At 43.3% G+C, this 21,460-nt stretch overlaps 1 protein-coding gene and 1 pseudogene across 3 annotated transcripts in view; both read left to right on the forward strand.

Annotated features, from left to right (window-relative positions):
• Positions 1-206: 206 nt before the first annotated feature.
• FHL1 (four and a half LIM domains 1) overlaps positions 207-21,460 on the forward strand; it is a 60,029-nt gene continuing 38,775 nt past the window's right edge. Inside the window, exon 1 of one of the 3 annotated variants that reach the window (XM_036839862.1) lies at positions 207-340. The gene's annotated coding sequence lies outside the window, so the exon portion shown is untranslated. The remainder of the gene's footprint in view (positions 341-21,460) is intronic. The other 2 variants (XM_036839867.1, XM_036839865.1) reach the window with 2 other exon arrangements.
• Positions 6,475-10,362, forward strand: LOC118888369 (annotated as a pseudogene).

The raw sequence follows: 21,460 nt of genomic DNA on the forward strand, positions 1-21,460 counted from the left end.
ACGTGGCCGCGCGGGGTGCGTGGCGCCCCCGCCCCGTCCCCGGCCGGGCCGGCTCCCGCGCGCGCGCGCGCCCCGCACAGCAGCCCCCGCAGGCCGAGCCCCGGCTGGCGCACGCCCCGCCCCGCCCCGGGCCAGCCGCGCCCGCCCCCGCCCCCGCGCGCGCGCACCCTCCCTCCCCGCCTCCCCCGCGTGCCCCTCCCCTCGCGCCCCTCCCGCGCCCTAGATCCAACGCCCGGCCGAGGGGGCTCAGTCCGCAGCGCCACCGCCGCCGCCGCGCCTTGGCCTCGGTGCTGGCAGCGGCCGCCGCCGAGACAGCCGCGCGGGCGAGCGTCCCCAGGCAGTAAGCCCGCTTTCTCTCCGCGTGTGCGTGCCTGCGTGTGTGCCTCCCGCCCAGCGGGCCCGCGTCCCGGGAGAGAGGCTGCCTCCTGCCCCGCAGCCTCCGGTCGCGGGCTGGCCCCCGGGGCGGGTATCCGGGGCCTCGGGCCTCGGCCGCCCGGCCGGGGGCGGGGGCTGCGGGATGGGCGGCCGCGGGGTCCCCTCCTCTGCCCTCCCGCCGGTGCGTGCCTCAGCCTCCCTCGGGCTCTCGCCGCAGGGGTGGCGGGCGGAGGGGACCGGGAGCGCCTGGAGGTGGGGGAAGCGGGAGGGAGGAGGGGGCTCTCCCTGGTTTCCTCTGCGGAATGGTGGGGAGTGGAGAGAGAGGGAAGGGGGCCCCTGGGCTTTCTGCCCGAGGATGGCGGGCAGTGGGGGGTTGGGGCGAGGTGGGGGGCACCTCTCGGTTTTCTCAACGAGGATAGCCGGCCGGGTGGGGAGAGCGGGTGAAGATGAAGTGGGGGGCTCCCCTCGGTTTCCTCCTCGAGGACAGGGAGGGAGCGAAGGGGAACCGGCCTCGGTTCGCACGACGAGGCGGGCGGGGGTGGGCGTGGGAGGGAGTGGAGGTGAGGGGCTTCCAAGGTTTGCTCGTCGGGGATGCTGCGGTGGGGAGGAGGAGGGGGAGGTTCCGCGCTGGTTCTTCTCTAAGGGGATGGCGAGGGGTTGGCGAATGGGGGTGGGGAGGGGGGGTTTCAGCTCCAGCGCGAAACCTAGAGAATCAGGAGGAAGGTTTTGTAACATGGGTTGAGCCTTAGAAGGTGGATTTTCAAAACTGCAGGGTGTGACCTTTCCGTCTCAAAAAGCGTGAAATCCCTACAAGGTGCCGTCTGTTCTAGGCTCTGGGAGAGAGGTTTCTGCTTTCGAAGTTTCTCTTTCTCTTCCATTCCTCGCGGCCTCTTCTCAGGCGTCCAGGACTAGGTGGAGGTTTGGAAATCAGCAAGGAAAGATTGTGTGTGGTTCGTGTTCGGTGCTGTATTATCTTCTGCGTTTGAGACTGTGCGGGATTCTCAGGTTTGTTTTGATTGCCCTTTACAATAAAAACCCTGCACCAGCGAGACCCCTTGGGAAAAGAAGAGAACAAGGTTTATTAAGGGGACTCCAGGTTTGGTTTTTGGATTTCCTGAAGTGCAAGAGATACGTCGTTGTAGCATTTTGCTTGGCTTTCAGAAGACGTAGAAATAGAATAAACGTATGTCTTTGCTGGAAGTCCCCTATATTCATTTAAATTATTCCATTGGGATTATCTGAGCCCCCTTTGATTTGAATTTGGAATAGGTCCAGTTTTCCTAATTGGAGCCATCATTTTGTAATTGCCCGTAATTCGTTCCTGGGTTATCAAATCTATGGCAAGCTTATAGAGCAGTAGGAATAATTTTTTTTCGTTATCTTGATTAAGACAGTTTTAATGTAAATTTTATGTTGTTCTTTGGAAATGTGAACATTTGCAGAATAGCATACATTTAAATTATGAGCCCCTTGGAATTTTGCAAAGCCTTTCCCTCCCCAGCTCATCTCCAGGAACAGAACCCTCCCCGTTCTTTACACTGAGGAAGCAAGGGCTTCTGGGATGGTAGCTTTGCCTTTGGAAACTCATGCTCATATTTGCTTAGGAAGAATACATATTGAAAAGGTTTAGGCCTTTAATGTGGTGACGCTGTACGTGCTTTCCCATTTTGGTTACATAAGGTTCCAATCTAGTCTTTACCTTCAGTCTTTAAAAATGCTTATTTAACATTTTTCAGAGCAAATATAATCTTTATGCAACAGGAAATTGGTCAGATACGCCATGATTTGTGTGAACCACCTACCAGTAAGTACGTAGTCTAAGACTACCATATGGATTCTGTAACCATATATGGTTTTTGAAATTCTAGGCTGCCATTCCCATATTGAATTTTTGGAGAAGGAAAGCGTTTTTTTGTTTTTTGGGTTTTTTTAACCAAGTCTAGATTTTTGAGTGAAACTTTTAAAAAATGGTGCAAGATTTAAATTGGGAAAATTCTTCATATATGACACCAGGAAATTGAAGCTAATTTAATATGGATCAAACTAATGGACCACTTAAACATGATAATTTATTTGTGTACTGGAAATGATAAACTGGAAACGTTTTAAGTGGAAATAGAGGTTTTGGTCTCAAAGGTGGACGAGAATGCATTTATTTTTTTTATAAATTTATTTATTTTATTTATTTATTTTTGGCTGTGTTGGGTCTTAATTGCTGCGCGCGGGCTTCCTCTAGTTGCGGTGAGCGGGGGCTACTCTTCGTTGCGGTGCCCGGGCTTCTCATTGCGGTGGCTTCTCTTGTTGCGGAGCATGGTCTCTAGGCGCGCAGGCTCAGTAGTTGTGGCGCACGGGCTTAGTTGCTCCGCGGCATGTGGGATCTTCATGGACCAGGGCTCGAACCCGTGTCCCCTGCATTGGCAAGCGGATTCTTAACCACTGTGCCACCAGGGAAGCCCCGAGAATGCATTTAAACACTATTATTTGCACCATTTCTAATGTTAATGTGATACCCATTCTATATACTGGGCAATGATCTTAAAATAATACTTTAAAAATACAATTTAAATCTGACTGTTTTTTTCTCTTATGAATAGAATGCTGGGAGTGGTGAAATCTTTTGCAGAGAGAAGCATGTGATGGTGGTGGGCCTTAAGCTTCTCTAGACAAAAGGAGTAAATGGAGTGTCTTTTACGCAGCTTTTTAAGAACCTGTTGTTTGCCCCGCGGGACTGGAGAAGGGGAAAAAAAAGATAAGGAAACCTGAAAAATTAACAAAAATATGATCAGATATCTTTCTAAATATTCTTTAAATTTTTGCTCATATCCATTTGAAAAGTAATTTGTAAGTCAAGGCTTTGCGTAAGACATTGACTCTTACCTCTAACGTTTTGAGGTTAAGAAAAAAAACTGTTCACTGAAGGATGGCAGCTAACCTCCTGAGGCTGACCCATCCCTCTTTTCCTGCTTCCCACCTCCCGGTTGCCTGCTTGCCCTCTTGTGCCAGCAACTTTGGCTTTTATAATCTTGTGGGAGTTGAACAAATGTTCGTGCTTGCTTGAACTTTGGGCCTTATCTGTTTGGCTGCTTTCCCCAACTTTTGCCTACAAAATTTTTTTGGTTAATTGAATTTTCCAGTTGTTTAGGTTTGGAGTAAAAGGGAGCAGACTGTAATTATTTTCTCTTAAAAGATCTTTTCTTTCAGCTCCTGTTGGACGAGAGCAAAGAAAGTTTCTTTCTTTTTTTTTTTTTGTCAACAGAGTACTTAATTAAGCAGAATATATGACCATTTATTTATTCAACCAACATTTACTGAGTTAGCCTCTGTTAGAGGCTCTGTGCTAGGTGCCGGGATGTACAGTGGATAAGAAATGGCTCCTGCTTTCTGGTGCAGTTATTAAAATGAAAAGTAGACAGTGAATTCGTTGTGCATAATCAAGAGTTGTCCAGAGTCTTTTGGACTTTAACATAGCACTTTATGTACAGTAAACATGCTTCAGCCATGCAAACAGGGGAGCCGTTTCTTTCCAGGGTATTAGTCACTGCATAAATTCCATCTCACCTTCCCAATGAAGACATACTTTGTCAGTTTGGGTAATAACATGGTTTATAAGTCATCTTAAGGTCAATGGCCTTTTAAAATTTTATGTAAAGTAATTAGGACATAGCAGATTCCTTGATATTAAAGTTCAGCATTTTGTATGACGGTATAGAGTAGCGAAAAGACAACCAGGCCAGCATTCCTTCCTGTGACTTAAAGCAGCTTCTGACAGCAAATTGGGCCAAAAAATTTATTTTTCTATGGTCACCTTTGAATTACAGGTACTAACGAATGATGGAGCCCAGAGGAGTAGATAAGACTAAATGGGAGGGCGAGTAAACCTTTGTCCTCCTGCTGGGTTGCCTACCGAGGTGGTGGAGAATTCCCATCTGCAGATAGTGCTAGACGAGTGGTTTTTAACTGGGGCAGTTTTGTCCCCTAGGAGACATTGAACAATGTCTGGAGACAGTTTTGGCAGTCACAGCTTGGGGTGTGTCTAGTGGGTAGAGGTCAGGCAAGGGGCTTAAACATTCTAGGATGCAAGGGGCAGTCCCCCGCAACAGAGAATCATGTGACCCCAGTTGTCAATAGTGCTAAGGTTGATGTAATTTCCTCTATGAAATGCAGTAGAACTTAACTTCAGGAGAGTAGAGAACACTAACAGTGTCTTGACGTGACTGAGTTGTTGGCTGAGCTTACTTTACTAGTCTTTAAAGTGACTAGTACCTGAACATCGACCCAAATCACGAAGACCAATAAAAGCTACCATTTATGGTATTTAGCTCTGTGCCAGGCACTTGTATACATTGTCTAGTCTCTTCATTTTTTAAATTAAGAACCAGGCTCAGAGAGGTAAAGTAATTTGCCCTCGGTTGCACAGCTGGTCGCGGTTAGGAGACATCAAAATTAAGATTGTCTTACTCCTCAGAAGTTCATGGTTTTGAGCACAACGTCGTACTGTCTCCCTTGTGGTGTGCTCTATTCAAAGTCTTAACAAAATTAAAATTACTACATGTCCTATATACCATTGAGTTTGCTGGAGAGTAATTAAAACCATGAACATTAAACTTGATCATACTTGAAGTAAGTGGCCAGGAGTAGGGGGCGAAAGGGAACTGGTTACTTGAAGGCCTACTATAGTTCTAGAAAATATGTGAGTTGAATTTACACCCATTATGTAATTTGATCCTCAAAGGAACTCTGCAAAGTGGTTATGATGCACATTTCACAGATGAGGTTAGTTAAGTAACTTGTCTAAGATTGCACAACTAATAAGCGGCAGAGTTGGGATTTGAACTTCAGTCCCGTGACTAAGCCACTGTCCCTTGCTGCTTGGTCTGGAGCTTGGGGTTGCTGAAGGCGAGTGAGGCGAGGAGCCTGCTGCAGAGAGGCGGGTGACTGGTCCTGGGTAAAAAGTCACTTCGGAGGTAATGTGTTTTAGACACAGATCACATCCAGGTGGAGAATGGAGAGGTGAACTCTTATACTCTACCTTCCTCAGCTGAGGAGAATTCAGTTGAACATGAAGTTTGTTCTAGAGATCTACCCACACTGAGCCTGCCGTTGTCATTTTGGGGAACTTTATTGTCTATCTTCCTTGAAAATTTTACTTTTTATGGTGGTAAAGCTGGAAGTTACCTAATTGTGTTTATATCCTTTCTGCAGCTTACCTTCAACCTTTTTTGGACTGTCGTATAGAACTTAACAATGATAGCATTTAGTTTTGTAGTCTTTGTACACAATTTAAACATTTGTTTTTGCTGTGGACGTTGTTTTTATAACAAGCGTCATCAGATTCATATTTGTGTTTTCCATATGGGGGGTGTGTTTTGTTTTGACAGCTAAATATTTATTTTAACTTTTGATGTGTTGTGTTTTAGAGCATAGCAAGAGGAAAAAAAAAAAAAAAAACCCAGCCCAATAGCAACCATATTTTGTCTGGAAAGCTTTTTTTTTTTTTTTGTGGGTAGAAAAAGTACCTCATGTTTCATTTCATTTACTTTAAACTGGAAAGGAATTTTAACCATGATTCTCAAGGGCCAGGATGCTGGAAAAAAAAAAGTTATTTAGATAAAACGTATGTTTTGATTTCCACGTAGGACTGTGAGCCATAGATTCTGATTATAATAATAACGTCCTGATTCTGACTACAGCAGCCAGCCACTTGGGTAATCAACCACTGTGCGCAGACACGCATTGCGATACTGTCTGATTTCGTACCCCCGCCCCATGATTTTAGAGTAGACTTGAGAGATCTGGTAAAACTTGCAAGAATGCACTAATCCTTTTGAAAATCAATTTTTTAAATGATAAGAGTGGTACTTTTTCATTGTAGGGAAATTTAGAAAATACAGACAAGCCTAAAGAAAATAAAAATCAGTTATAATCCACCACCCAGAAGTTAGTGACAATGTTTTGTATTTCTTTTTTAAATGCAGTGATTTTTTTCATGGTGGACTCAAGTCCATTGCAGAATCTCCAACTTATAAGTGTAGTCTAAGGTTTTTTAAAAATTTTACCAAAAGATCCTCTGAATTACTGTTGCATCTCTAGATAGAAGTCATGGTCATGAAGAGTGAAATGGGAACGCCGCCCGAGAGTTAGAGAATGATTGTGTGGCCTCCTCATGTAAGCTCCTTAAAATTCTTCCTCCTCCAACTTGAGTAGTAGAATTTCAGCGCTAGAAGGGACTGTCAAGACCCACCCCCTGCTTTGTTTTAGAGATGAGAAAACTGAGGCTCAAAGGGGCCAAGCACCTGATCCAAGGTCATATGATGTGTTAATGTCAGAGCTCCAATTAGAAGTTTTAGGTCCTCCATACTAGGTAAGTTTTAATTTCCTAATTAAAAACTTCACAGCCAGAACTTTTTGTTGCCTTGTCCCTCAAAAGAACAAGTTATTATGGTGAAAGTATATTAACTATGTACTGAAGGATACCAAAAATGCCAATTTTTTCCTAGTTTCAGAAAATCATCAAAACAGTTGTTTGCAGAAATTTATCATATTATTTGCTTTACTGAAATTGAACATTAGTGGTGGGGAACCTCTTTTTTGCATCTAACCTTTGATTTCCTCTGGCCTAGGGAGCAAGTACTAGTACCGAGGCCTATCAAATATGCCTAGAGTCACAGAAATTCAGCAACGACTTCGTAAGAGTCTTTACACATACTAGCCTGAAAGACCCCAATTGGCGCCATCGCTGCATGAAAGTTTTCTTTTCCTTTATAAAATGAAATGTCTGTTAAAATTGTGGTAAAGTTCAAATTGTGGGAAAGAAATGGTAAAGACTGCATTTGCTTCCAGACTCGGGTAGGAAGTTAAGTTGTAGCAAATGCTGGCACAAGCGCATGCGCGCACACCCTCACATGCAATTGTTGTTTTAAATCTGGCGCTGTTAAAAAAAAAATACGTTCTTCGGCTTCCCGCCCTTTCTTTCTTCGCCCTCTTTGTTCTTTCTGTAGCTGTGTGGGCCCCTCTCTCTTCGTGTCTCCTTTGCCTGGGTGTCTATTTTACCCTCAGGGTGACCTTTTTTCGGTCCAGTGGACTCTGCCCACTTTTCTTCTTCCGGGCTCCAGAGTCATCATCATGTTTACCTGCCGCTGCGTCTTCCCCTTCCCGCATTTGCCAGTATTACAGTTACCCCAACCTGGGCCAGTTCCGTTTTCCAGCCTAGGATGGTCAGGGAAGCTGCTCTCCAGAACAGGTGTCGGGTGAGATCTGGTGTCCCTTGATACAGAAACGTCACTGTTCGAATAGAATTAAACAAAATACATCTGGAGATTACATAGGCTGTGTACACATGTAAACCTGTGAACGCAAAATCATCCCTTTTCTATGGCCAGGGCCCCAGCAAACACTGAAGCTTCGTGAAATAATGAACATGGATACTCACTGCCAAGGGCTTACTATTTGAACAAATGAGAAAATTGTACCCTTGCCTAGGGGTGTGTTGTGAAGTAGTTTTTGCTCCTGTTCCTCATTATTGCCTGCTAATGAATATGTGCATTGTCAGTGAGCCGCCAGCTCTTCCCAGCTTCCTGCAGTACACTGTATTTCTCTTCTGAAAATGGGTTTTTCTCTGTATTTAAACCAATGAGATTTGCTTGAGCTTCATTTTGGAACTACTATGGGTGTAAAATACACAGATAGAAGATACATGTGTACTGGCTTTGTAAGTGCAGTGAAACCTAGGAAAAGAAAAGAGCAGTCAAAGTAAGTCTTGGTTGCCAGCACTCTGTTTTGTGGGATTTATATTTTATTCACGCACCTAAAAACTCTGGTTCTAGGGGCAGGACAGGAATAAAGATGCAGACGTAGAGAATGGGCTTGAGGACACGGGGAGGGGGAAGAGTAAGCTGGGACGAAGTGAGAGAGTGGCATGGACATATATACACTACCAAACGTAAAATAGATAGCTAGTGGGAAGCAGCTGCATAGCACAGGGAGATCAGCTTGGTGCTTTGTGACCACATAGAGGGGGGTGGGATAGGGAGGGAGGGAGGGAGACGCAAGAGGGAAGAGATATGGGAACATATGTATATGTATAACTGATTCACTTCATTATAAAGCAGAAACTAACACACCATTGTAAAGCAATTATACTCCAATAAAGATGTTAAAAAAATAAAATTAAATTAACAAACCAGAAAAAAAAACAACCCTGGTTCTTACATATATTCAAGGCATAAAATGTTCCATAGACCTTCTAATCACAAGAATTTGCAATATCCACCGAGTTCTAAATGTGCTTTTCAATACTAAGGACGTGATAGATAGGAATGTAGAGATGTTACCGTCAAGGTTGTTTTGACGAGGATGGTACAAAAGTAAATTTCTCTACTCGATTAACAAGTTTTGTTATTCACTTTCAGTTTTAGAGTGCGGATAAGGCTGCTTGGCTCCTGTCAGAATAAAAATGTGTGATTTATTAGGAAGAGGTTAAGGACTGGTTTTTCAGTGAATCTCTGCCGGGTCTAGTATTAGACTTTATTCTTGTTTGGGAAGCTGATGGCCAGCATCTGTCTATAAACATAATCAATCATCTGTACTTTCGTGTGACCAGTTGAACTGAAGTAACAGGTGCCCCCCCCAGGTTTCTTAGAGACTAAAGAGTACACACACACACACACACACATAAATTCCAAAAATTTGTGTATCACTAAGCCATAGTAGTTGATTTAGACATTTGAATTAACAAAATTTTATGTTTTTCAATAGTTTGTAAGAAACACCCTGTAAATAATGGTAGTTTCACATACTTAAAACAATTTTTATAAAAAGTCCTCAGGCAGATGGCTTCTAGAAGCTAAGGAGACACTTTAAGTTCCTTGTCAAAGATTCTATGTCTCCAGATGCCAGGGTCAGTTCAAATTTTCAAATTCTAGGCCCTTCCCTTCTAGGCCATAAGATGCAGAATTTTCCAATGTAGTAAGCACACCTAACCACACCAAGGAAAGAAACCAAGCAGCCAAGCCAATAGGAGGTGAAAATGTATACTTGCATCTACAGATAAAGCAGTCGGCCTTTGTTAGAGACACTTTTTAAATATCAACTCCCCCCAATTTATTAAAGAATAACTAACAGATATAATTGTATATAGTTAAAGTGTACGGCATGGTACAATAAATAAATCTATTTTAAATAAGTTACAGTAGATAGATTAGTTTGGGATGAACAGATACACACTACTGTATACAAAACAGAGGTTCGGCTGAGGGGAGGGCCGCTTCAGGGAGGGGCTCAGCCTCGGTCAGCAGGCTTGTTGCTTTTCTGGTCGCCGCTCCCCCGGCCAGCCCGACAAGACGCGCCAGTAGCGGGGCACCGATTCCTCTCGGGCTCGTGGGCGCTGCTCTGAGCCCCGTCACCCTTTATACCAGAAAGCTGGAGGGCACCATGGGGAAAACAAAACAAGAAGAAAGTGGAGGAGGTGCTAGAAGAAGAGGAAGAAGAGGAAGTGGTGGAAAGAGTTCTCGACCGTCGAGTGGTAAAGGGCCAAGTGGAGTACCTCCTAAAGTGGAAGGGGTCCTCAGATGAAGACAGCACATGGGAACCAGAAGAAAACCTGGATCCCCCTGGCCTCATTGCTGAGTTCCTGCAGTCACAGAAAACAGCCCACGAGACAGATAAATCAGAGGGAGGCAAGCGCAAAGCTGATTCTGATGCGGAAGATAAGGGGGAGGAGAGCAAACCAAAGAAGAAGAAAGAAGAGTCAGAAAAGCCACGAGGCTTTGCCCGGGGTTTGGAACCAGAGCAGATTATTGGAGCTACAGACTCTAGTGGAGAACTCATGTTCCTGATGAAATGGAAAAACTCTGTGATGAGGCTGACCTGGTCCCTGCCAAGGAAGCCAATGTCAAGCGCCCACAGGTTGTCATATCCTTCTGTGAGGAAAGGCTGATGTGGCATTCCTACCCCTCGGAGGATGATGACAAAAAAGTTGACAAGAATTAACTGTCCTGAGTACCAGCCCCTGTCACATCTGACTGTGGGTTTCAAGTGGGGAAAGAAAGAGTTCTACTTGTCTTGACACCATAGAGGTGGCTTGAGAAGATGTCCTTTGAAGAGCCAGTATAGTTTCTGTGCCCTACAGCAGCCCAAGTGCTTTAAAGCTGCTCCATGCTGTATAGTTTGCACACCCATCCCAGTGGAGAGGAAGGAGGGTCAGTGTTTCAAGGCAACCCGTTCTGAACTTTGCTGAGAAAAGCAAAGGACCTTCTATGAAGGACAAAACTTGCAGAATGGGATGTGGGAGAGCTATAAAGATACTGTAGATCTTCAAAGAGCATCTCTGCAACCCACAGCTTTCTTCCCAATAGTGTTAACTCTGCATTTTTACAGCATAGCATGCATGTAGTTTTTGGCTATTACTGGTGTATTATTTGGGGTGGGAGGGATGGGGGGGAAAGAAGGGAGATGGGTTAGGGTCATTTTTGTTAAAATTTGGGGCCTGATGGGGGAAGTGGTGAAACAAAGGAAAGAACAACTAATGAAGATTTGGTTCTGTGTCCAGAATATTTCATCCTTTCAAAAAATGTCATTGGCAACCTAAGTGAGGACTGTGAGAGACTTGTTTAAAAGCTGTGAATGCCTGAAACTTAGAAGCCAAGGTGTTCCCTGCCTGAGCTTAATGCTGTTCCCAACAAAGGACCAAGCCAGTTAAGAAGTTACCAAAGCTGCCATTTGGGGGATGGAAACTGGTTGAGGAGGAAAAGTCTTACTGGAGTGGATACGCAGGCAGGTCATTCTGTCTTAGAGGTGCTAATTCTTGAAATTGACAAGAAGACCCTTTCTTTTCCAATTATGAAGTTATAATATCAGCTTCTCCAAGCCACTGGCTGAAGTATTTGGGGAAGGGCAGAGGGTGGTATAGGAGGTGGGAGAGTAGGGAAAGACAAGGGCCAGTGCTCTTAGGGTGGAAAACTCTTGGAGCCTCTGTTTTTTGAACTTTGAAACCATTGGTGGCAGGGTTCAGTCACTGACAGCACGAATTCACTGAATCACTTCAGGAGCTGAATGATTTCTGAAGCCCTGGTCTCAGGAGAAGATTAAACTTTCATACTGGGGCAGTGGTTCACTTTAAAACAAAACAATTTTTTTTAATCCTAAGAATTAACTAAAACCCAAAATGCTGTCTTGAATCATGAGATCCATCAGTTCTTGACATCGTCTAGACCTGCATCTAGAACTCCATTGTAAAATCATTTTAGGCATGTGTTAGGTTTCTGTGAAAACTTTTGTTTAACTGTTAAACTTCATACCAACACTGTCAGTTTTTGTCTTAATCAAAGTATAGATTTATAAAAAAAAACACAAAAAACAAAATAGATGAACAACAAGGACCTACTGTATAGCACAGGGAACTATATTCCATATCTTGTAATGGAAAGGCATCTGAAAAAGAATAGATATATTCATATATGGATAAGTGAATCACTTTGCTGTGTACCTGAAACTAACACAACATTGTAAATTAACTATACTTCAATTTAAAAAATGGTTTAAAAAATAACAAGAAAAAAGAAAATGAAGTGTACAATGTGATGATTTGATATACATGTACGTTGTGGAATGATTATCAAGATAATTTAATACCCACTGTATGGAGTATCATTTATGTACAGTAAACTGCATCCAGTTAAGGCACACAGCTTGATGAGTTGCGGCAGCGGCATAGAGCTGTGTGGCGCTCAGTCCCCCCACGCTTCCTCGTGCTCCTTTTGCAGTGCATCCTTCCCCAGGGAACCACTGATCTGCTTTTGTGTGAGAGCTGCTTTCTAAACTTAGATTTGAAAGTTTGTGGATCTTTCTCAATCCAAAGACCAGCTATAAATCCAGAACGCTGTTTTCTTCTCTACATTTAAGATCAAATAATATGACAAGGAGATTCCAGGTTTGACTTCTTAGAACCTTTTCCTGGTGGCCTAAAGACGAGTACTTAAGATTTTGCCTGCAAGTAAACCACAGTCTCTTTATTGAATAGCCTCATTACATACTTGGATTGAAGGGAAATCAGAGCCAAGAGAGAAACAATCCTGATAAAACAGAGAGGCAGCATATGCTCTTCTGAAGTAGATAGGGTGAGATGTCAAATCCCTCAAGGACAGGACAAGTAATGTAATTTGAATTTTGCTTCACACTTATTCATAAATTAAAAATGAAAGCATCAGGATAAATGTTTTACACCTGTAGGTCTATACCTCCAGCTAGTGTGTGTATGTAATCATTATTCAGGAATAACCCTATCCCTAGAGCCTTCCAAAAGATTTGAAATGGGTTTCAGAGGGAATTTTCAGTGGATGGAAGGTGTACCATCTTTACACACTTACGTGCAAAGCCGGCTTTTAACATGCTGAATGTTGCTTTCCCATTGATATATTCAGTTGAATGAATGATTAGGCAATTTAAGGGCTAGAGTATTGAGACGCAATTTGTCCCTTCCTCACTCACCCCCTCAAAATAATTCATGTCACCGTCCTTTTATGTCTAGCTGGCTCTCCTTTCCATTGCTGCCGCTCTGTCCTGCATCTAGCGTCCATCTGCCACTCCTGATTTCTACTGTTTCTGTCCTTCCCTGCTTTCCTTTCCCAGTTTTCTTCCTCCTCTTTTCTGTCTCCCGATGCTACTTCTCTTACGCTGCTCTGCTTTCTCATGACAAAGCTGTTTTTATAAACATCTCCAGACCAAGTCATCAGCAGACTAATTCCAACATGTCAGATGTCATCTTGGAGACTGTTTTTCTTACTTTTTGTTTTGTGGTCCAAGAATTTCTTCAGACTCCTTTTTTTGGGGGCCATACTGGAGGTCTGAGAGTTGTGAATGGTTGGTTTTCACATAATCAAAGTTGAATATGTTTGCAGGGCTATGTTATAGTCAGTCTTTGAAACCATGAATCATTGAAAAGACATGAATGATGTACATTACAGCGTTCCTGTGAAACTTCCCTTTACAAAGCTACAGCAATTAAAATGGTCTTGAGGTAAGGAGATGTATTGTGCCTCAGAATGTACTGGAAAGGTTTTTTTGGTTTGGTGTTTTTTTTGTTTTTTGGGGTTTTTTTTGCCACACCATGCGGCTTGTGGGATCTTAGTTCCCTGACCAGGGATCAAACCCGGGCCCTCGGCAGTGAAAGTGTGGGAGTCTTAACCACTGGACTGCCAGGAAATTCCTGGAAAGGGTTGGTTTTTTTTGTTTTGTTTTAAAAAACAAAAAAACTTCAACATTTGTCAAAATCTCTAGAATGCACAGCAGAAAGAATGAACCCTAATGTAAACTATTGACATTAGTTAATAATAATATATCAGTGATGGCTCATCAACTGTAAAAAAAAAATACAGTAATGCAGGATATTAAAGATAGAGGAAACTGGGAAGGAGGTATTGTGGAGGTATGTGGAAACTACTTTCTGCTCAATTGTTCTGTAAATCTAAAACTGCTTTTAAAAAATCTATTATAAATATTATTTTTCACTTGGGATTCAGAAATACAATGAATATATCAGTCACTTTTTATTATTAATTTGTAGATAAAAGCACAGTGTTTGTTTTTAAGTACTAGTAACGTAAGAGAAGTGCCTCTTCGTGAATGCTGTAACTTGTACCATCGGTTCCCTGAATAGTGAAAATGTGAGTTCCCGGGAGAGCTGCCTGGCGCCGTTCACTACTGTCCGGTTGCACAAGAGTTACTGAGCAGGTTAGTGTGAGCACTGTGTTGGGGCTTTGTCTGTCTGCCACCACTGGGGCATCGTGCCATCTTTGTGGTGGAGTGGAGCCCTGGGCTTGACAAATCCCGTGCCCTACAACCCAGTGAGCCCTTTTTTGACCCTTGCATTTGTGGTATCCCTAGCAACAGTGACGATCGGTGAGCTCATGCCAACTCTTGCAGCCAATATCCAGGTCAGAGTTTGATTGCTTTCGGCCAGAGGCTGTTGCTTGGCTTGTAGTAGCATGGACCTGAGACCAGAACCTCTGGGCAATTACTCAGCGTGGCCAGTGTGACAGTAAAGCATGTGAAAAGATGAGGTCTTTTAAGGTCTTATTGCCAATGGTTTCTATATACTGGAACTGGGTGATTCTTTTTTTTTGACCTGGGTGATTCTTACGAGCAACTGCAAGTACGTGTTGCTTCCTTGAGTTGGCTGTGTAAACAGAACATTCTCTGTAGGCGTTAGTAGGTGCGGGGGGCCGGGGGGGGGGTGGGTCAGGCCTGAGAATGACATTGAGGCTGAGGGAGACAAGCAGACATTGGGGTGGTGTTAAAGTCACTGGAAGAGGAAAAATTGAGAAAGCATCAAGAATTGGAATATAAATGACGGCAGTCACTCAGGGAATCAAGGAATGGATGTCTTGGGGATATGGTTGTTCATGAAATGCGTCCATCAGGTCTGTGATTAGACGCACGGTCAAAAACTTCATACAGTTAGCTGCAAAAATACTCATGAAGGGGGGAGTTGGTTATGGAGTTCACCTATTTAACTTATTAAATTTTATTGTATGTTGGAAGAAAATTTTTAATGTATGGATCTGTTACGTATACTCATTGTTATACCTGTTATTAGAGAAGCTTTCACGTATTTTTTTTCTTGATTCGCTGCTTGACTGGTCGACTGTACATGCGGTCCTACCTCTGTTGGAAGCAGCAGATTTTAACGGGGGGAAGGGGAAAGAGGGGACAGAGAGAACCTCTCCCTTGAGTCAGAGTCCGCGATGGAGGCTGGGGATTCCAGTTTGGCTGCCGAGATCAAGGGTTACTCTGGGCTGGTGGTGAACCAAACGGCGGCACAGCCGCTGCATTCCTTGTGGTCACCTTCACGATTGACACCGGGTTCTGTGAGCTGACTTGATTGTACAGCAGTTCCTGTCCATTGTAGAGGCGGCAGAACTAACCGTCTGGCCGAAGCATCCTGCGTTTGCCCCACAGGTGTAGACAGGCCCGGTCAGTCAGGAGGCCTGCCCCAGTCAGTCATGCTCCTCTCAGCCACGCTGCTGGAAATAGCTAGAAGGCCTGTGGAGGTGCAGTGGCGATGGCAGGCAGGGCGGGTATGTCACAGCGTCCTCTTGCCCCCTGTTGCTCACCCAGCCACTGCTCGCTGCCCTTTGGCTCCTCTTCATCTCCCTTTCCCTCTATCTCCTGTTTACCCTTGATTCAGTTACTTGTGGATTTTCTGTTAAGGAACAAGGAAGCGGGACCTCAGCACCAAAAAGTCAGGGCCCCTTGGCTGAAGCAGTCAAGCCCAGACTTTCCCCACTGCCGGGCTGTTACAGCTGCGTGGGCCTGTTGGGTGTCAGATGGAACTTGGGGTACTTGTAAAAGTTTCTAACATACAACTTGAAAGTTGATTTGTGTCACCTTATAAACTTATCGTTCCTTCCACTTTTAAAACCCTATAATTTTCCTTTATGTGTGTGTTATTGTCCCTATAGCAGACACTGGCTGCGTGCATGCCGATGTGAAGGGTTTATTCTGCGGCTAATTGATTGGAGCAGGGCTGCCCAGTGGCCAGCATGTAAGGAAACAGTTCATAGGGTACCAAAGGCAGCTTCTAGAGTATGAGTCCGAACACTTCCTCACATGAAATCAGCAAACGTCTATTGACTGCTTGCTCTATGTGCTAGATGCTGTGGGGAACGTTAAAAGCAAAAAGGATCTCTTCAAGGAAGGAACATCCATTCTAATTGGAGAAGCTGTTAGAGACGCATTAAGGATGTGGTAGAAAGAGTACTGAACTGAGAGGGAGGAGGAGGGAGTCGGGAGTGTTGAATCCCAGCCCGAGTTCTACCAATAACCATCTGATCCCTTGGGCAAAGTACTTCCCCTTAGTACTTAGTTTATAAAAAGGGAATCGGACTGGATAATCCCTAAGACTTTCTATAGATTGGTTCACAAACAAATGGGTTCAAAAGGTAAACAACAGTACAAGGCAGTAATAGGATTTCAGAAGACGGTACCTTCTCTTTTGCCGAATGGAATATGCATATAATAGTTATTATTATGTGTAAATGATGCATATATTTATACTGTATAATTATCCTGACTATAGACCAGTATTTCTCAGAGTCGGGTCCTTGGACCAGCAGCATCAGCATTACCTGGGAGCTCGTTAGAAATGCAGACTCAGGGGCCCCATCCCAGACCTACTGACTCAGAAGCACTGGGAATGCAGCTCAACACTTTGTGTTTTAATAATCCCCACCCCCACCCCCGGAGGCTGTCATGCCCACTAAACTTTGACTGTGGGCTCTAGGAATTCGGGGCGGCGGTTCTCAAACTTGGCTGCACATTATATTCCTCTGGGGGAACACGGGGGGCACCGAGACGTTACTAGTTGCTCTGGCTCCCCAGGTGCAGCCAATTTGAGAATCACTGGTGTAGGGACGGTGGCGTGCACCCGAGCACCCGTTACTCAGTAGGGGTGACAGAGCTCAGAGGCATGGAGTCAGCCAGAGCCAGAGCTGAGTGTGGGAGAAGGGGAAAAGCGGGCTTGAGTGTGACTGGAAGGCCTTGAATTTCGTGCTAGCAATTTGGCCTTTAGATTACAATGGAGGAAAGTCGGGGGGAAAGGGAGTGATCCGTTCAAGCTGGTACATTTGAAAGGTTATTCTGGCGGTTCTATGAAGACGGGAGTGCGTCCATAGTCAGGAAGTCTGGTGAAGTAGTCTAGGTGTGAAGTAATCATGCACCAAACTAGGAATGTAGAAATGTGATTATAAGGAAGAAAAAGTATGAAAGCTCTCTTGCAGTACAGATGGCTAGGATTTGGTGATAGCTGTGGGGTGAAGGCACAGTTAGAATGAGTCTTTGGCTCAGGAGTTCCTCTCTTCTGGGACAGCCAGTGCTCTCCAGATGCAGCTTTCAGAATCGTCACGTTTTCTGCATCTGTACTTATCCTTTGTCCCTCATTGCTTTGATTTTGGAGTTCTAATTTGGGGGGTGGGTATTCCCCAGTGACTTATAGAAAGACACAAATTATAGTCGTCCAGAAAGCTACCCATGGTCATCGGGGCGGGGGGGAAAAATCCTATTTCTCTTGACGAAAGAATGCTTGGAGTTGTGGGAAAGTTGTAAACTTGGCAATGACTAATTCAAGCCTATCAGTCAATTAAGTGAATTTTTATTTTATCATTTGTTTTATTTGGGAACTGTTGTTAATAGTCACTGAAAGAACATCAATCTCCGTATTTTTAAAACAAAACAAAACAAAAATACCATTGAACATTAGGGCAAAGGGCAAGAATTTCGAGGTTTTACCTTTTGACTTTAGCAAATATTTGCTGCTCCATTTTTCTTGCTGGATTTTGCCATTTAATTTGTTTTTGGTTTTTGGGTTTTGGATTTTTTTTGCATTGTTCCTACTTGTTCCTCATGCCTGATAATTTTAGTTCCCTTTATTCTGTCATTGATGGCTTTTTTATTCCTAAGTATTCTTAATGTTTTATTATTATTATTTTTTGTTTTTCTCCTTTTCTTTAGTCTTATAAAGCTCATTAGCCAGCAGTTATGTAAAGACATATGCAGAAAATACGTATAGTCTGGGTTTTTTTAACCTTTTGTCCCCTTCACCCATTTCCCCACCCCCTGCCTCTGGCAGCTACCAATCTGTTCTCTGTACTGGTGAGCTTGTTTTTTGTTTTTTAATTTTGAGATGCTGTGTGTAAGAGAGATCATGCAGTATTCGTCTTTCTCGGACTAATTGCACTTAACATAATGCCCCGGAGGTCCATCCATGTTGTTGCAAATGGCAAGATTTCCTTCTTTTTATGTCTGAGTAGCATTCCATTGCGTATACATGTACTGCATCTTCTTTATCCATTCGTCCATTGATAGGAACGTGGGTTGTTTCCATATCGTGGCTCTTGTAAGTAGTGCTGCAGTGAACATGGGGGTGCAGATATCTTTTTGAGTTAGTTTCTTTGGATAAATACCCAGAAACAGAATTGCTGGATTATATGGTAGTTCTATTTTTAATTTTCAGAGGAACCTCCATACTGTTCTCCATAGTGACTGCACCAATTAACATTCCCACCAACAGTGTAAGAGGGTTCCTTTTTCTCTACATCCTTGTCAACACTTGTTATTTGTGGTGTTTTGATGATAGCCATTGTGACAGGTATGAGATGATATCTCATTGTGGTTTTGATTTGCATTTCCCTGATGATTAGTGATGTTGAGCATCTTCTCACGTACCTGTTGGCCATGTGTTTGTGTTCTTTGCGAAAATGTCTATTCAGCTCCACTGCCCATTTTTTTAATTGGATTGTTTATTTTGCCATTGAGTTGTATGAGATCTTTGTATATTTTGGATACTAGTTCCTTATCAGATATATGATTTGCAAATATTTTTCTCCCATTCCGTAGGTTGCCTTTTCATTTTGTTCATCATTTCCTTTGCTGTGCAGAAGCTTTTTTATTTTATGTAGTCCCACTTGATTATTTTTGTGTTTGTAGCAAAAGTATTCTTAATGTTTTAGTGTGCCAGTTAAAAAGGAATGCATGTATTTTTATTTCTTATCCCCCCTTTGTGACTACAAATTCTTTAAATTTGCATCCAGAAATGGTCCATCGAAATTGCTCCTTAGAGCTTATTTGGGGCCTGGTGGGCACACTGCTTACCTTTCATCCTTTTGTTAGTTTACAGGTTGTGCCATATCTGGAAGGAAAGACCTTTTCTTACTAGTTGCAAACCTGTAACAGCAAATTTGATATTTTAAAGGGTTCCATATATTCCAATGCAATATTTTAAAATGGTCACCGCTCTAACTTTGGAAAAGTTGTGCACTTTTTAGTTTTCTGAAGGAACTATAAAAATCTAAGGATGAATCTAGAAGGATCACAACTTGAAATGTGTAGTATATCTAGTAGATACCTTTTAAAAATATAACCTCTCTTTTCCCAGACTGAGTAAAGATAAAACCTTTCTCTTTCCAAATTTTGAAGAATATTATAGCATATAAAATAATAAATGTAGAAACTTGTGTGGAATAAATGATCTTCCAGACATAGTATAGAGTATATTATACTCCGTCTAAGGACACAAAATTAGATTTTATTATATTTCTATAACATAATATCTTCTTGGATTTTGTTTATTAAGTTAATGTGCTGGTAAAGACTCGATGATGTTGCAGATCCTGATTATGTTGAAATTATTAAAATGAGGCATCTTTTATCTGAACCATTTATTTATACCAATTAATTATTTTGCCGGATAAGAGCCACTTTATCAGTTCTTCTGCTAAAGGAAAGAAGCCAGTGGCCATCTCGTTTGTATTTCTTATTGCGTGTTATGGTAACATTTCAAATGTGTTTTTGGATGGTGCAAATGCCGATGTCTCTAACGACCATAGCAGCGTAAGCATTTGAATCGAAGCAGGATAAATGAGAAGTCTAAGCGGCTGCTCAGTACCATCACAACTGTACCTAATTAAGAAGGTATTTGGGGTTCACTGCTCTTTGGTTTCTTAGGTAGGAGAGAATATTCTGAAGGACATGATTAAGGAATGGTTACCATGACAATCGCATTCAAAGAATTTAGAGGAGACAATGAATCTGTGGGGCTCATCCATTTTGATTGATTCAACTGGTCTTTTAGATTCATTCAAACAGCTGCTGTCTCTGGATTTTATTTTCCACGTAATTCACCCAATTGATTGGTGATTTGGGGATCATTTAAGCTTGGCTGTCCATAGTGATAGGATTGCCAGTGTCTGTGACCAAAATACCATTGTTAAACCTGAAGGAGAATGATTGTGTATGTTAAATGTCACTAGAACATAGCTTCTGGCTTCTGGAATAACATAAATGGTTTGTCTAATTTCACTTATTAATTCTGTCAGGGTGGGATAAGATTAACGTGATTTATTTTAAAGCATGACTGACCCCGAAGTGTTTGGGTTTTATTTTGGATTAGTTTGCTGTCATCACATTTTACCCAGTGTGTTTGGCTGCTGTTCTGTTTTTACTCTTTGACTTGCGCAATATCATCAACACAATTTGTGTTATGTCTGGTCAGAGCCACAGTTACACACTGCAGATTGAAAAGTGTACCCAACTCTACGGCTCTGAGTGCCTTTATCCCCAACTAAATGTTAAGCGGGACACAGTAAAGTGAACTGACATAGAAATGCTGTTAAAATCTTGCTGTACGTTTTTATCTTTCTTTGTGGGCTAGTTCTTGATGGTGAAACTATGAACCGTGCAACTCAAGACTCCTCTGGCAGGGGCCCAAGTTGGACCCCCATGCGAGAGCTCTGCCTGCTCAGCCTTTGGGCCTTTCTCTCTTCTGCCCTCTGGAGGGCATCAGGGAATATGACATCCAAGGACTTCCTCTGCGAGGGAGAGCCGGCATCTTGGTGCGGTTACTAGATGCCAAGTTCTCTGGCCTCCCCTGGCCCCATCAAAGCCTGAATTTGCAGAGGTAGGGAGCAGACAGAGAGAAGGCAGGGAAGGTACTGGCAGGGTTGGGGTCTCAGGGAGGAAGCTATTCTGGTTCTTTAGAGAACGGGATTCCTTCAAGTAGAGCCCAGCATGTATCAAATCCATCTCTAGGAAAAATTGGTTCTGGAAGGGTGAGTAAAATGGGCTAGTATAATAAGGCTAGAGTGTGATGGATTCAGGTTCAAAGTTTAAGTTGGGTTCGATCTAAGTAGGGGTATATTTGGGGCCAGGTATCTGAGGCAGCATATGAAATGGTTATCCAGTTTTGATAACCTTTTCACTCTGTGCCTGCTGTAATAGTAGTGATAATTATATATCTGATATTCAGTGAGTACCTTGTATGCGTGAGGCCCTGTTAAGTGCTTTATACGCACTGCCCTGTTGCCACCTTACAGCCTCTCTGTGAGGTCAGCTAACATGAGGTTCACAGAGGTTGTAGTTAATATGAGGTGGGGCCAGTATGTGAACCCAGGCAGTCTGACTCTGGCGCCCTTGCTATGAACAGCTGCGCCATGCTGCATTCTCCCCGCAGCTGCATGAAAGGGTGTGGCACCTTCTAGAAACTGAGTTCTGTGTGAGTGGGGTGTGGGTGGTGGGAGAAGAGAGTGAGCGAAACCTT

The sequence above is a fragment of the Balaenoptera musculus genome, chromosome X (assembly GCF_009873245.2).
Source record: "Balaenoptera musculus isolate JJ_BM4_2016_0621 chromosome X, mBalMus1.pri.v3, whole genome shotgun sequence".
In the NCBI taxonomy this organism is placed as follows: Eukaryota; Metazoa; Chordata; class Mammalia; order Artiodactyla; family Balaenopteridae; genus Balaenoptera; species Balaenoptera musculus.